Here is a 15696-nt window from a genome sequence, read left to right as displayed (position 1 = left end):
TGTTAAGATTGAAAACGGAAACTGAGTAATTCAAATGACAATAGAAAAATTCGACTTTGTCGCCACCTGTAGGCAAAGTGTTTAAAAATGTGTTTTATTTAAGTTATGTAGATTAACATCTTATCAACAATACCGTGATGAAAAATATCATTTGGGAATTGAGTTCAAAACATAAAAAAAATAATCCTTGCCGGGAACAGCTAACACTTTGTTCATGTCATTGTCATCTTTGAATTTGTAAGAAAAGAGAGTTTATTATTAGATTTTAAATTTTAAACTGGAAATCCCTGATTCAGAATGTCATGATCTTAATTCATCCTTGTTTATATCTTTTCCAAAATGGGAATAAAAGTTGCAAGTTTCCTGATGGCTTCCAGATATTATCTTGTGCACTTTTCATGAGAAGTATTGGGCGTACATGCTTTTCAAGTGACCTCGTGGCGCAACGGTAGCGCGTCTGACTCCAGATCAGAAGGTTGCGTGTTCAAATCACGTCGGGATCAAGTAACTCTATCATCTTTTCATAACTTAATCGATGCTTGGGTAAAGATTGAAACGGAAACTGCGTAATCCTACTGACAATAGAATAGCTCAACGTTGTTGTCATGTGTCAGCGGAGTGTTTGAAAAGTGTTTTATTTAAATGATATAGATTAATATCTTATCAACAATACTTTGATGAGAAATATCATTTGGGAATTGAGTTCAAAACATAAAAAAATCCATGCCGGGAACAGCCAATACTTTGTTCATGCCATTGTCTTCTTTGAATTTCTTAGAGAAGAGGGCTTATTACTAGATATTTAATTTTAAACTGGAAATCAATGAATCCGAATGTGATGATTTTAATTCAGCCCTGTTTATGTCTTTTCTAAACTGTGATTAAAAGTAGCAAATTTCCAGATGGGGTCCATATATTATCTCATGCACTTTTCATGTGAAGTATTGGAGCAAACATGCTTTTCAACTGACCTTGTGCACAATGGTAGCGCTTCTGACTCCATTAAAGAAAGCTGCGTGTTGATATCACATCAGGGTCAAGAAGCTCTTTCATCTTTTCATAACTTCATCGATGCTTGTGTTAAGATTGAAAACGGAAACTGAGTAATTCAACTGACAATAGAAAAATTCGACTTTGTGCCACCTGTAGGCAAAGTGTTTAAAAATGTGTTTTATTTAAGTTATGTAGATTAACATCTTATCAACAATACTGTGATGAAAAATATCATGTGGGAATTGAATTCAAAACATAAAAAAAATAATCCTTGCCGGGAACAGCTAACACTTTGTTCATGTCATTGTCATCTTTGAATTTGTAAGAAAAGAGAGTTTATTATTAGATTTTAAATTTTAAACTGGAAATCCCTGAATCAGAATGTCATGATCTTAATTCATCCTTGTTTATATCTTTTCCAAAATGGGAGTAAAAGTTGCAAGTTTCCTGATGGCTTCCAGATATTATCTCGTGCACTTTTCATGAAAAGTATTGGGCGTACATGCTTTTCAACTGACCTCGTGGTGCAACGGTAGCGCGTCTGACTCCAGATCAGAAGGTTGCGTGTTCAAATCACGTCGGGGTCAAGTAACTCTATCATCTTTTCATAACTTAATCGATGCTTGGGTAAAGATTGAAACGGAAACTGCGTAATCCTACTGACAATAGAATAGCTCAACGTTGTTGTCATGTGTCAGCGCAGTGCTTGAAAAGTGTTTTAATTAAATGATATAGATTAATATCTTATCAACAATACTTTGATGAGAAATATCATTTGGGAATTGAGTTCAAAACATAAAAAAATCCATGCCGGGAACAGCCAATACTTTGTTCATGCCATTGTCTTCTTTGAATTTCTTAGAGAAGAGGGCTTATTACTAGATATTTAATTTTAAACTGGAAATCAATGAATCCGAATGTGATGATTTTAATTCAGCCCTGTTTATGTCTTTTCTAAACTGTGATTAACAGTAGCAAATTTCCAGATGGGGTCCATATATTATCTCATGCACTTTTCATGTGAAGTATTGGAGCAAACATGCTTTTCAACTGACCTTGTGCACAATGGTAGTGCTTCTGACTCCATTAAAGAAGGCTGCGTGTTGATATCACATCAGGGTCGAGAAGCTCTTTCATCTTTTCATAACTTCATCGATGCTTGTGTTAAGATTGAAAACGGAAACTGAGTAATTCAACTGACAATAGAAAAATTCGACTTTGTTGCCACCTGTAGGCAAAGTGTTTAAAAATGTGTTTTATTTAAGTTATGTAGAGTAACATCTTATCAACAATACTTTGATGAAAAATATCATTTGGGAATTGAGTTCAAAACATAAAAAAATAATCCTTGCCGGGAACAGCTAACACTTTGTTCATGCCATTGTCATCTTTGAATTTGTAAGAAAAGTGAGTTTATTGTTAGATTTTAAATTTTAAACTGGAAATCCCTGAATCAGAATGTCATGATCCTAATTTATCTTTGTTTATATCTTTTCCAAAATGGGAGTAAAAGTTGCAAGTTTCCTTATGGCTTCCACATATTATCTCGTGCACTTTTCATGAGAAGTATTAGGCGTACATGCTTTTCAACTGACCTCGTGGTGCATTGGTATCGCGTCTGACTCCAGATCAGAAGGTTGCGTGTTCAAATCATGTCAGGTCAAGTAACTCTATCATCTTTTCATAACTTAATCGATGCTTGGGTAAAGATTGAGACGGAAACTGCGTAATCCAACTGACAATAGAATAGCTCAACATTGTTGTCATGTGTCAGCGCGGTGTTTGAAAAGTGTTTTATTTAAATGATATAGATTAATATCTTATCAACAATACTTTGATGAGAAATATCATTTGGGAATTTAGTTCAAAACATAAAAAAATCCATGCCGGGAACAGCCAATACTTTGTTCATGCCATTGTCTTCTTTGAATTTCTTAGAGAAGAGGGCTTATTACTAGATATTTAATTTTAAACTGGAAATCAATGAATCCGAATGTGATGATTTTAATTCAGCCCTGTTTATGTCTTTTCTAAACTGTGATTAAAAGTAGCAAATTTCCAGATGGGGTCCATATATTATCTCATGCACTTTTCATGTGAAGTATTGGAGCAAACATGCTTTTCAACTGACCTTGTGCACAATGGTAGCGCTTCTGACTCCATTAAAGAAGGCTGCGTGTTGATATCACATCAGGGTCGAGAAGCTCTTTCATCTTTTCATAACTTCATCGATGCTTGTGTTAAGATTGAAAACGGAAACTGAGTAATTCAACTGACAATAGAAAAATTCGACTTTGTTGCCACCTGTAGGCAAAGTGTTTAAAAATGTGTTTTATTTAAGTTATGTAGATTAACATCTTATCAACAATACTGTGATGAAAAATATCATTTGGGAATTAAGTTCAAAACATAAAAAAAATAATCCTTGCCGGGAACAGCTAACACTTTGTTCATGCCATTGTCATCTTTGAATTTGTAAGAAAAGAGAGTTTATTATTAGATTTTAAATTTTAAACTGGAAATCCCTGATTCAGAATGTCATGATCTTAATTCATCCTTGTTTATATCTTTTCCAAAATGGGAGTAAAAGTTGCAAGTTTCCTGATGGCTTCCAGATATTATCTCGTGCACTTTTCATGGGAAGTATTGGGCGTACATGCTTTTGTATTGACCTCATGGCCCATTGGTAGCGCATCTGACTCCATATCAGAAGGTTGCGTGTTCAAATCACGTCGGTCTCAAGTAACTCTATCATATTTTCATAACTTAATTGATGCTTGGGTAAAGATTGAAACGGAAACTGCGTAATCCTACTGACAATAGAATAGCTCAACGTTGTTGTCATGTGGCAGTGCAGTGTTTGAAAACTGTTTTATATAAATGATATAGATTAATATCTTATCAACAATACTTTGATGAGAAATATCATTTGGGAATTGAGTTAAAAACATAAAAAAATCCATGCCGGGAACAGCCAATACTTTGTTCATGCCATTGTCTTCTTTGAATTTCTTAGAGAAGAGGGCTTATTACTAGATATTTAATTTTAAACTGGAAATCAATGAATCCGAATGTGATGATTTTAATTCAGCCTTGTTTATGTCTTTTCTAAACTGTGATTAAAAGAAGCAAATTTCCAGATGGGGTCCATATATTATCTCATGCACTTTTCATGTGAAGTATTGGAGCAAACATGCTTTTCAACTGACCTTGTGCACAATGGTAGCGCTTCTGACTCCATTAAAGAAGGCTGCGTGTTGATATCACATCAGGGTCGAGAAGCTCTTTCATCTTTTCATAACTTCATCGATGCTTGTGTTAAGATTGAAAACGGAAACTGAGTAATTCCACTGATAATAGAAAAATTCGACTTTGTTGCCACCTGTAGGCAAAGTGTTTAAAAATGTGTTTTATTTAAGTTATGTAGATTAATATCTTATCAACAATACTGTGATGAAAAATATCATTTTGGAATTGAGTTCAAAACATAAAAAATAATCCTTGCCGGGAACAGCTAACACTTTGTTCATGCCATTGTCATCTTTGAATTTGTAAGAAAAGAGAGTTTATTATTAGATTTTAAATTTTAAACTGGAAATCCCTGATTCAGAATGTCATGATCTTAATTCATCCTTGTTTATATCTTTTCCAAAATGGGAGTAAAAGTTGCAAGTTTCCTGATGGCTTCCAGATATTATCTCGTGCACTTTTCATTAGAAGTATTGGGAGTACAAGCTTTTCAACTGACCTCGTGGCGCAACGGTAGTGCGTCTGACTCCAGATCAGAAGGTTGCGTGTTCAAATCACGTCAGGTCAAGTAACTCTATCATCTTTTCATAACTTAAATCGATGCTTGGTAAAGATTGAGACGGAAACTGCATAATCCTACTGACAATAGAATAGCTCAACTTTGTTGTCATGTGTCAGCGCAGTGTTTGAAAAGTGTTTTATTTAAATGATATAGATTAATATCTTATCAACAATACTTTGATGAGAAATATCATTTGGGAATTGAGTTCAAAACATAAAAAAATCCATGCCGGGAACAGCCAATACTTTGTTCATGCCATTGTCTTCTTTGAATTTCTTAGAGAAGAGGGCTTATTACTAGATATTTAATTTTAAACTTGAAATCAATGAATCCGAATGTGATGATTTTAATTCAGCCCTGTTTATGTCTTTTCTAAACTGTGATTAAAAGTAGCAAATTTCCAGATGGGGTCCATATATTATCTCATGCACTTTTCATGTGAAGTATTGGAGCAAACATGCTTTTCAACTGACCTTGTGCACAATGGTAGTGCTTCTGACTCCATTAAAGAAGGCTGCGTGTTGATATCACATCAGGGTCGAGAAGCTCTTTCATCTTTTCATAACTTCATCGATGCTTGTGTTAAGATTGAAAACGGAAACTGAGAAATTCCACTGACAAAAGAAAAATTCGACTTTGTTGCCACCTGTAGGCAAAGTGTTTAAAAATGTGTTTTATTTAAGTTATGTAGATTAATATCTTATCAACAATACTTTGATGCAAAATATCATTTGGGAATTGAGCTCAAAACATAAAAAAAATAATCCTTGCCGGGAACAGCTAACACTTTGTTCATGCCATTGTCATCTTTGAATTTGTCAGAATAGAGAGTTTATTATTAGATTTTAAATTTTAAACTGGAAATCCCTGAATCAGAATGTCATGATCTTAATTCATCCTTGTTTATATCTTTTCCAAAATGGGATTAAAAGTTGCAAGTTTCCTGATGGCTGCCAGATATTATCTCGAGCACTTTTCATGAGAAGTATTGGGCGTACATGCTTATCAACTGACCTCGTGGCGCAACGGTAGCGCGTCTGACTCCGGATCAGAAGGTTGCATGTTCAAATCACGTCGAGGTCAAGTAACTCTATCAACTTTTCATAACTTAATCGATGCTTGGGTAAAGATTGAAACAGAAACTGCGTAATCCAACTGACAATAGAATAGCTCAACGTTGTTGTCATGTGTCAGCGCAGTGTTTGATAAGTGTTTTATTTAAATGATATAGATTAATATCTTATCAACAATACTTTGTTGAGAAATATAATTTGGAAATTGAGTTCAAAACATAAAAAAATCCATGCCGGGAACAGCCAATACTTTTTTCATGCCATTGTCTTCTTTGAATTTCTAAGAGAAGAGGGCTTATTACTAGATATTTAATTTTAAACTGGAAATCAATGAATCCGAATGTGATGATTTTAATTCAGCCCTGTTTATGTCTTTTATAAACTGTGATTAAAAGTAACAAATTTCCAGATGGGGTCCATATATTATCTCATGCACTTTTCATGTGAAGTATTGGAGCAAACATGCTTTTCAACTGACCTTGTGCACAATGGTAGCGCTTCTGACTCCAGTAAAGAAAGCTGCGTGTTGATATCACATCAGGGTCAAGAAGCTCTTTCATATTTTCATAACTTCATCGATGCTTGTGTTAAAATTTAAAACGGAAACTGAGTAATTCCACTGACAATAGAAAAATTCAACTTTGTTGCCACCTGTAGGCAAAGTGTTTAAAAATGTGTTTTATTTAAGTTATGTAGATTAACATCTTATCAACAATACTGTGATGAAAAATATCATTTGAGAATTGAGTCCAAAACATAAAAAAAATAATCCTTGCCGGGAACAGCTAACACTTTGTTCATGCCATTGTCATCTTTGAATTTGTAAGAAAAGAGAGTTTATTATTAGATTTTAAATTTTAAACTGGAAATCCCTGAATCAGAATGTCATGATCTTAATTCATCCTTGTTTATATCTTTTCCAAAATGGGAGTAAAAGTTGCAAGTTTCCTGATGGCTTCCAGATATTATCTCGTGCACTTTTCATGAGAAGTATTGGGCGTATATGCTTTCAACTGACCTCGTGGCGCAACGGTAGCGCGTCTGACTCCAGATCAGAAGGTTGCGTGTTCAAATCACGTCGCGGTCAAATAACTGTTTCACTGTATTGGAGCAAACATGCTTTTCAACTGACCTTGTGCACAATAGTAGCGCTTCTGACTCCAGTAAAGAAGGCTACGTGTTGATATCACATCAGGGTTAAGAAGCTTTTTCATAACTTCATCGATGCTTGTGTTAAGATTGAAAACGGAAACTGAGTAATTCCACTGACAATAGAAAAATTCAACTTTGTTGCCACCTGTAGGCAAAGTGTTTAAAAATGTGTTTTATTTAAGTTATGTAGATTAACATCTGATCAATAGGGTTGAGCGACCTTGACCTTTTTGGAGTCGAGCCGTGTGTCGCAAAACCCGACTATCTTAAAAGTCGAGTCGAGTGGAATCGGCCGATTATCGCGAAAAGTCGGGTATCGACCGAAACACGAAACCCAATGCAAGTCAATGGGGGAGCATAGTCGGCAGTGAGTGGAGGCCAGGAAAACACCTACACTGCCCATTTTAAAGGCAAAAACATCCATTCTTGTTACAGAAGCTTGTCAATCGTAATTTAGCTTATAATAATTGGAAGGCATTTGAAATTGGGGGTCATTTGGCTAAAGTTGTGGGGGGTAGGGCTGGTTCAAGTAATTAGTGGGCCCAGTAAATCTGGACCACGTCACGGCAGTGGAGCAGGGAGAGGTAAGTATTTCAACTTTGCAAGTGCTGTGATCTTGAGCAAGCAGGGGGGGCCCACTCGTTGGCATTGGCACTGGCACAGGGCCCCTCAAAGTACAGCAGTGTGTTTGCACGGCGGGGGCGCCTCCCACCTGCAGCAACACTTTTGCGTACTATGAGAGGCCCTGTGCCAGTGACGTCGCCAATGAGTATTCCTCCCCCCACCTGATGAAGGAACCTGCACCTTCATCTGCACCTTCCTCTTTGTCCCCGTGTAAGTTGGCATGGTATGCGGGAAGGGGGACCTGACTTTCAGCAGGGTCACAATCTTGCAGTGTAGCGTACACGGGGAATGTTGCATTATGGGTCAATGTACCAGCAGACTTATCTATCACTGGCTGGGCAATGGGCAGGATGAGGGGGAAACAGATATGGGCCCAAAGAATAAAGTGGGCTAAATGCAGTTCAAAATTGTTAACAGGACTAACCAGGGGGCATTGTTTTGTTCAGTGGAAGACAACTGGAATGAGAGGCTGACACAGAGAGTAGGCCCAAATCTGTAAGTAGTCTAAATGCAGTTCAAAATTGGCAAGAGCAGTAAACAGGCGGCACAGCTTTGTTCAGTGGAGGAGAACAGCAAGGAGTGGCAGACACCGATAGTAGGCCCCAACCCAACTAGTAGGCCAAATGCAGTCTAACATTAACAACTACTTAACGAGAGCCTGAAAATGGAATTTCAGGACAGGAAACCAGGAGAACAGCAAGGAGCGGCAGACACTGTTAGTAGGCCCCAAACCAACTAGTACACCAAATGCAGTTGTTCCATTTAAGCACTATTTAACAAGAGCCTGAAGATAGAAGCTTAGGAAAGGCAACCTGGAGAACACCTTGGAGCGGAAGACACCGTCTCTACACCCCATACCCAATTTGTAGGCCTAATGCAGTGTAGTTTTCACCAACTACTAAACGAGAGTAGGAAGATCGAAGCAATGTGGACGAAACATGGGGAACACCTTGGAGTGTAACACACCGTCTCTCTACACCCCATACTAAATTTGTAGGCCTAATGCAGTGTAGTTTTCACCAACTACTAAACGAGAGTAGGAAGATCGAAGCAATGTGGACGAAACATGGGGAACACCTTGGGGCGGCAGACACTGTTAGTAGGACCTACCAAAGTTGTAGCCCCAATGCAGTTTTCAAATTCCTAGAGGCTGAAAACAAGACTATTGACGCTCTGCTTTTTTCAAAGGAAGACAGCTGTATTGAGTGGCGCAGACAGACACAGGTAGTAGGCCTTAAACCAAAAATGTGGCTCATTGCAGTTTAAAAAAGGTTACAGGGGTACACAGGCAGCATTGCTCTGGGCAGTGGAGGACAATAATAATCTTTATTTTTATTTTTCAATAGTGGACCGCAGGCAGACTTTGTACGCCTACTATTAAAAAAAGGATGCTCTATGCAATTAAAAATAGGTTCCAGGGGTACACGGGCAGCAGTGGACTGGTCAGTGGAGGCCTAGTGGAAGGAGGGACCGCAGACAGGCTTCGAAGGCCTAACATAATAGAATTGGACTGGCTGTAGGCACTTTATAATTGGTTCCAGGGGTACACGGGCAGCAGTAGACAGGTCAGTGGAGGCCTAGTGGAAGGAGGGACCGCAGACAGGCTGCGAAGGCCTAACATAATAAAATTGGACTGTAGGCACTTTTAAATAGGTTGCAGGGGTACACGGGCAGCAGTGGTCTGGTCAGTGTAGGAGTAGTAGAAAGAACGGGCCGCAGACAGGCTTCTAAGGCCTAACATAATAACATATGGCTGTAGGCACTTTATAATTGGTTCAAGGGGTACACGGGCAGCAGTAGACAGGTCAGTGGAGGCCTAGTGGAAGGAGGGACCGCAGACAGGCTTCGAAGGCCTAACATAATAAAATTGGGCTGGCTGTAGGCTATTTAAAATTGGTTCCAGGGGTACACGGGCAGCAGTAGACAGGTCAGTGGAGGCCTAGTGGAAGGAGGGACCGCAGACAGGCTTCGAAGGCCTAACATAATAAAATTGGACTGTAGGCACTTTTAAATAGGTTCCAGGGGTACACAGGCAGCAGTGGTCTGGTCAGTGTTGGAGTAGTAGAAAGAACGGGCCGCAGACAGGCTTCTAAGGCCTAACATAATAACATATGGCTGTAGGCACTTTATAATTGGTTCCAGGGGTACACGGGCAGCAGTAGACAGGTCAGTGGAGGCCTAGTGGAAGGAGGGACCACAGACAGGCTTCGAAGGCCTAACATAATAAAATTGGACTGGCTGTAGGCACTTTATGATTGGTTCCAGGGGTACACGGGCAGCAGTAGACAGGTCAGTGGAGGCCTAGTGGAAGGAGGGACCGCAGACAGGCTTCGAAGGCCTAACATAATAAAATTGGACTGGCTGTAGGCACTTTATAATTGGTTCCAGGGGTACACGGGCAGCAGAAGACAGGTCAGCGGAGGCCTAGTGGAAGGAGGGACCGCAGACCGGCTTCGAAGGCCTAACATAATAAAATTGGACTGTAGGCACTTTTAAATAGGTTCCAGGGGTACACGGGCAGCAGTGGTCTGGTCAGTGTAGGAGTAGTAGAAAGAACGGGCCGCAGACAGGCTTCTAAGGCCTAACATAATAAAATTGGGCTGTAGGCACTTTTAAATAGGTTCCAGGGGTACACGGGCAGCAGTGGTCTGGTCAGTGTAGGAGTAGTACAAAGAACGGGTCGCAGACAGGCTTCGAAGGCCTAACATAATAACATATGGCTGTAGGCACTTTATAATTGGTTCCAGGGGTACACGGGCAGCAGTGGTCTGGTCAGTGGAGGCCTAGTGGAAGGAGGGACCGCAGACAGGCTTCGAAGGCCTAACATAATAAAATTGGACTGTAGGCAATTTAAAATTGGTTCCAGGGGTACACGGGCAGCAGTGGTCTGGTCAGTGTAGGCCTAGTGGAAGGAGGGACCGCAGACAGGCTTCGAAGGCCTAACATAATAAAATTGGACTGAAGGCACTTTTAAATAGGTTCCAGGGGTACACGGGCAGCAGTGGTCTGGTCAGTGTAGGAGTAGTAGAAAGAACGGGCCGCAGACAGGCTTCGAAGGCCTAACAAAATAACATATGGCTGTAGGCACTTTATAATTGGTTCCAGGGGTACACGGGCAGCAGTAGACAGGTCAGTGGAGGCCTAGTGGAAGGAGGGACCGCAGACAGGCTTCGAAGGCCTAACATAATAAAATTGGGCTGGCTGTAGGCAATTTAAAATTGGTTCCAGGGGTACACGGGCAGCAGTAGACAGGTCAGTGGAGGCCTAGTGGAAGGAGGGACCGCAGACAGGCTTCGAAGGCCTAACATAATAAAATTGGACTGTAGGCACTTTTAAATAGGTTCCAGGGGTACACGGGCAGCAGTGGTCTGGTCAGTGTAGGAGTAGTAGAAAGAACGGGCCGCAGACAGGCTTCTAAGGCCTAACATAATAACATATGGCTGTAGGCAGTTTATAATTGGTTCCAGGGGTACACGGGTAGCAGTAGACAGGTCAGTGGAGGCCTAGTGGAAGGAGGGACCGCAGACAGGCTTCGAAGGCCTAACATAAAAGAATTGGACTGGCTGTAGGCACTTTATAATTGGTTCCAGGGGTACACGGGCAGCAGTAGACAGGTCAGTGGAGGCCTAGTGGAAGGAGGGACCGCAGACAGGCTGCGAAGGCCTAGCATAATAAAATTGGACTGTAGGCACTTTTAAATAGGTTGCAGGGGTACACGGGCAGCAGTAGACAGGTCAGTGGAGGCCTAGTGGAAGGAGGGACCGCAGACAGGCTTCGAAGGCCTAACATAATAAAATTGGACTGGCTGTAGGCACTTTATAATTGGTTCCAGGGGTACACGGGCAGCAGAAGACAGGCCAGTGGAGGCCTAGTGGAAGGAGGGACCGCAGACCGGCTTCGAAGGCCTAACATAAAAGAATTGGACTGGCTGTAGGCACTTTATAATTGGTTCCAGGGGTACACGGGCAGCAGTAGACAGGTCAGTGGAGGCCTAGTGGAAGGAGGGACCGCAGACAGACTTCGAAGGCCTAACATAATAAAATTGTGCTGGCTGTAGGCTATTTAAAATTGGTTCCAGGGGTACACGGGCAGCAGTAGACAGGTCAGTGGAGGCCTAGTGGAAGGAGGGACCGCAGACAGGCTTCGAAGGCCTAGCATAATAAAATTGGACTGTAGGCACTTTTAAATAGGTTCCAGGGGTACACGGGCAGCAGTGGTCTGGTCAGTGTAGGAGTAGTAGAAAGAACGGGCCGCAGACAGGCTTCTAAGGCCTAACATAATAACATATGGCTGTAGGCACTTTATAATTGGTTCCAGGGGTACACGGGCAGCAGTAGACAGGTCAGTGGAGGCCTAGTGGAAGGAGGGACCACAGACAGGCTTCAAAGGCCTAACATAATAAAATTGGACTGGCTGTAGGCACTTTATGATTGGTTCCAGGGGTACACGGGCAGCAGTAGACAGGTCAGTGGAGGCCTAGTGGAAGGAGGGACCGCAGACAGGCTTCGAAGGCCTAACATAATAAAATTGGACTGGCTGTAGGCACTTTATAATTGGTTCCAGGGGTACACGGGCAGCAGAAGACAGGCCAGTGGAGGCCTAGTGGAAGGAGGGACCGCAGACCGGCTTTGAAGGCCTAACATAATAAAATTGGACTGTAGGCACTTTTAAATAGGTTCCAGGGGTACACGGGCAGCAGTGATCTGGTCAGTGTAGGAGTAGTAGAAAGAACGGGCCGCAGACAGGCTTCTAAGGCCTAACATAATAAAATTTGGCTGTAGGCACTTTTAAATAGGTTCCAGGGGTACACGGGCAGCAGTGGTCTGGTCAGTGTAGGAGTAGTAGAAAGAACGGGTCGCAGACAGGCTTCCAAGGCCTAACATAATAACATATGGCTGTAGACACTTTATAATTGGTTCCAGGGGTACACGGGCAGCAGTGGTCTGGTCAGTGGAGGCCTAGTGGAAGGAGGGACCGCAGACAGGCTTCGAAGGCCTAACATAAAAAAATTGGACTGTAGGCAATTTAAAATTGGTTCCAGGGGTACACGGGCAGCAGTGGTCTGGTCAGTGTAGGCCTAGTGGAAGGAGAGACCGCAGACAGGCTTCGAAGGCCTAACATAATAAAATTGGACTGAAGGCACTTTTAAATAGGTTCCAGGGGTACACGGGCAGCAGTGGTCTGGTCAGTGTAGGAGTAGTAGAAAGAACGGGCCACAGACAGGCTTCGAAGGCCTAACAAAATAACATATGGCTGTAGGCACTTTATAATTGGTTCCAGGGGTACACGGGCAGCAGTAGACAGGTCAGTGGAGGCCTAGTGGAAGGAGGGACCGCAGACAGGCTTCGAAGGCCTAACATAATAAAATTGGACTGTAGGCACTTTTAAATAGGTTCCAGGGGTACACGGGCAGCAGTGGTCTGGTCAGTGTAGGAGTAGTAGAAAGAACGGGCTGCAGACAGGCTTCTAAGGCCTAACATAATAACATATGGCTATAGGCACTTTATAATTGGTTCCAGGGGTACACGGGCAGCAGTAGACAGGTCAGTGGAGGCCTAGTGGAAGGAGGGACCGCAGACAGGCTTCGAAGGCCTAACGTAATAAAATTGGGCTGGCTGTAGGCTATTTAAAATTGGTTCCAGGGGTACACGGGCAGCAGTAGACAGGTCAGTGGAGGCCTAGTGGAAGGAGGGACCGCAGACAGGCTTCGAAGGCCTAACATAATAAAATTGGACTGTAGGCACTTTTAAATAGGTTCCAGGGGTACACGGGCAGCAGTGGTCTGGTCAGTGTAGGAGTAGTAGAAAGAATGGGCCGCAGACAGGCTTCTAAGGCTTAACATAATAACATATGGCTGTAGGCACTTTGTAATTGGTTCCAGGGGTACACGGGCAGCAGTAGACAGGTCAGTGGAGGCCTATTGGAAGGAGGGACTGTAGTCAGGCTTCGAAGGCCTAACATAATAAAATTGGACTGGCTGTAGGCACTTTATAATTGGTTCCAGTGGTACACGGGCAGCAGTAGACAGGTCAGTGGAGGCCTAGTGGAAGGAGGGACCGCAGACAGGCTTCGAAGGCCTAACATAATAAAATTGAACTGGCTGTAGGCACTTTATAATTGGTTCCAGGGGTACACGGGCAGCAGTAGACAGGTCGGTGGAGGCCTAGTGGAAGGAGAGACCGCAGACAGGCTTCAAAGGCCTAACAAAATAACATATGGCTGTAGGCACTTTATAATTGGTTCCAGGGGTACACGGGCAGCAGTAGACAGGTCAGTGGAGGCCTAGTGGAAGGAGGGACCGCAAACAGGCTTCGAAGGCCTAACATAATAAAATTGGGCTGGCTGTAGGCAATTTAAAATTGGTTCCAGGGGTACACGGGCAGCAGTAGACAGGTCAGTGGAGGCCTAGTGGAAGGAGGGACCGCAGACAGGCTTCGAATGCCTAACATAATAAAATTGGACTGTAGGCACTTTTAAATAGGTTCCAGGGGTACACGGGCAGCAGTGGTCTGGTCAGTGTAGGAGTAGTAGAAAGAACGGGCCGCAGACAGGCTTCTAAGGCCTAACATAATAACATATGGCTATAGGCACTTTATAATTGGTTCCAGGGGTACACGGGCAGCAGTAGACAGGTCAGTGGAGGCCTAGTGGAAGGAGGGACCGCAGACAGGCTTCGAAGGCCTAACGTAATAAAATTGGGCTGGCTGTAGGCTATTTAAAATTGGTTCCAGGGGTACACGGGCAGCAGTAGACAGGTCAGTGGAGGCCTCGTGGAAGGAGGGACCGCAGACAGGCTTCGAAGGCCTAACATAATAAAATTGGACTGTAGGCACTTTCAAATAGGTTCCAGGGGTACACGGGCAGCAGTGGTCTGGTCAGTGTAGGAGTAGTAGAACGAACGGGCCGCAGACAGGCTTCTAAGGCTTAACATAATAACATATGGCTGTAGGCACTTTGTAATTGGTTCCAGGGGTACACGGGCAGCAGTAGACAGGTCAGTGGAGGCCTAGTGGAAGGAGGGACCGCAGTCAGGCTTCGAAGGCCTAACATAATAAAATTGGACTGGCTGTAGGTACTTTATAATTGGTTCCAGTGGTACACGGGCAGCAGTAGACAGGTCAGTGGAGGCCTAGTGGAAGGAGGGACCGCAGACAGGCTTCAAAGGCCTAACATAATAAAATTGGACTGGCTGTAGGCACTTTATAATTGGTTCCAGGGGTACACAGGCAGAAGTAGACAGGTCGGTGGAGGCCTAGTGGAAGGAGGGACCGCAGACAGGCTTCAAAGGCCTAACATAATAAAATTGGGCTGGCTATAGGCAATTTAAAATTGGTTCCAGGGGTACACGGGCAGCAGTAGACAGGTCAGTGGAGGCCTAGTGGAAGGAGGGACCGCAGACAGGCTTCGAAGGCCTAACATAATAAAATTGGACTGGCTGTAGGCACTTTATAATTGGTTCCAGGGGTACACAGGCAGCAGTAGACAGGTCAGTGGAGGCCTAGTGGAAGGAGGGACCGCAGACAGGCTTCGAAGGCCTAACATAATAAAATTGGACTAGCTGTAGGCAATTTAAAATTTTTTACAGGGGTACACGGGCAGCAGTGGTCTGGTCAGCGGAGGCCGATTGTAATGAGTGTCTGCCAGTTAGTAGTCCAAAACAATAAATAAATGTGAATGTCTCGCATTAAAACAAAACAAAAACACTAAAGGGTGCAATCATTAGGTACAGGGGTGGGATCCTCTGCGTAGTTTCAGACCTACTAATTTGGCGCAAAGTATTTACTTTGGTAAATAGAGGACACTACCCCTGACTATGTTAAGTACCATCATACATGTCAACACAATGGTATTGTCAGTGGCAGGAATGGAAGGATGTCAACGCATAGACTAAACATTGGTGGAAGTATGAGAGATAACTGTGGAAGTGGTAGAGCAATGTTTGACCTGGGGGTGGGTGAACTCTCTTGTGGCTGGCGGTACAGGCCCAGGGCCCCTCATGTTACAACAGTGTGTCTGACGTTGGGTGCGCACCACCACCACCAG

The 15696-nt window shown here is 42.7% G+C and overlaps 5 non-coding genes across 5 annotated transcripts; all 5 read left to right on the top strand.

The window, feature by feature from the left end:
* Positions 1-431: 431 nt before the first annotated feature.
* Positions 432-503, top strand: TRNAW-CCA (transfer RNA tryptophan (anticodon CCA)). Its single transcript has one exon. It is a non-coding gene; the product is annotated as a tRNA-Trp (tRNA).
* Positions 504-1508: 1005 nt separating this feature from the next.
* On the top strand, positions 1509-1580 carry TRNAW-CCA (transfer RNA tryptophan (anticodon CCA)). The gene has a single exon. It is a non-coding gene; the product is annotated as a tRNA-Trp (tRNA).
* A 3157-nt stretch (positions 1581-4737) lies between these two features.
* TRNAW-CCA (transfer RNA tryptophan (anticodon CCA)) lies at positions 4738-4810 on the top strand. Its single transcript has one exon. It is a non-coding gene; the product is annotated as a tRNA-Trp (tRNA).
* A 1005-nt stretch (positions 4811-5815) lies between these two features.
* On the top strand, positions 5816-5887 carry TRNAR-CCG (transfer RNA arginine (anticodon CCG)). The gene has a single exon. It is a non-coding gene; the product is annotated as a tRNA-Arg (tRNA).
* A 1005-nt stretch (positions 5888-6892) lies between these two features.
* Positions 6893-6964, top strand: TRNAW-CCA (transfer RNA tryptophan (anticodon CCA)). Its single transcript has one exon. It is a non-coding gene; the product is annotated as a tRNA-Trp (tRNA).
* Positions 6965-15696: the final 8732 nt, after the last annotated feature.

Source organism: Ranitomeya imitator, chromosome 4 (assembly GCF_032444005.1).
Source record: "Ranitomeya imitator isolate aRanImi1 chromosome 4, aRanImi1.pri, whole genome shotgun sequence".
Taxonomy (NCBI): Eukaryota; Metazoa; Chordata; class Amphibia; order Anura; family Dendrobatidae; genus Ranitomeya; species Ranitomeya imitator.
This window is presented reverse-complemented; position numbering and strand designations above follow the sequence as displayed.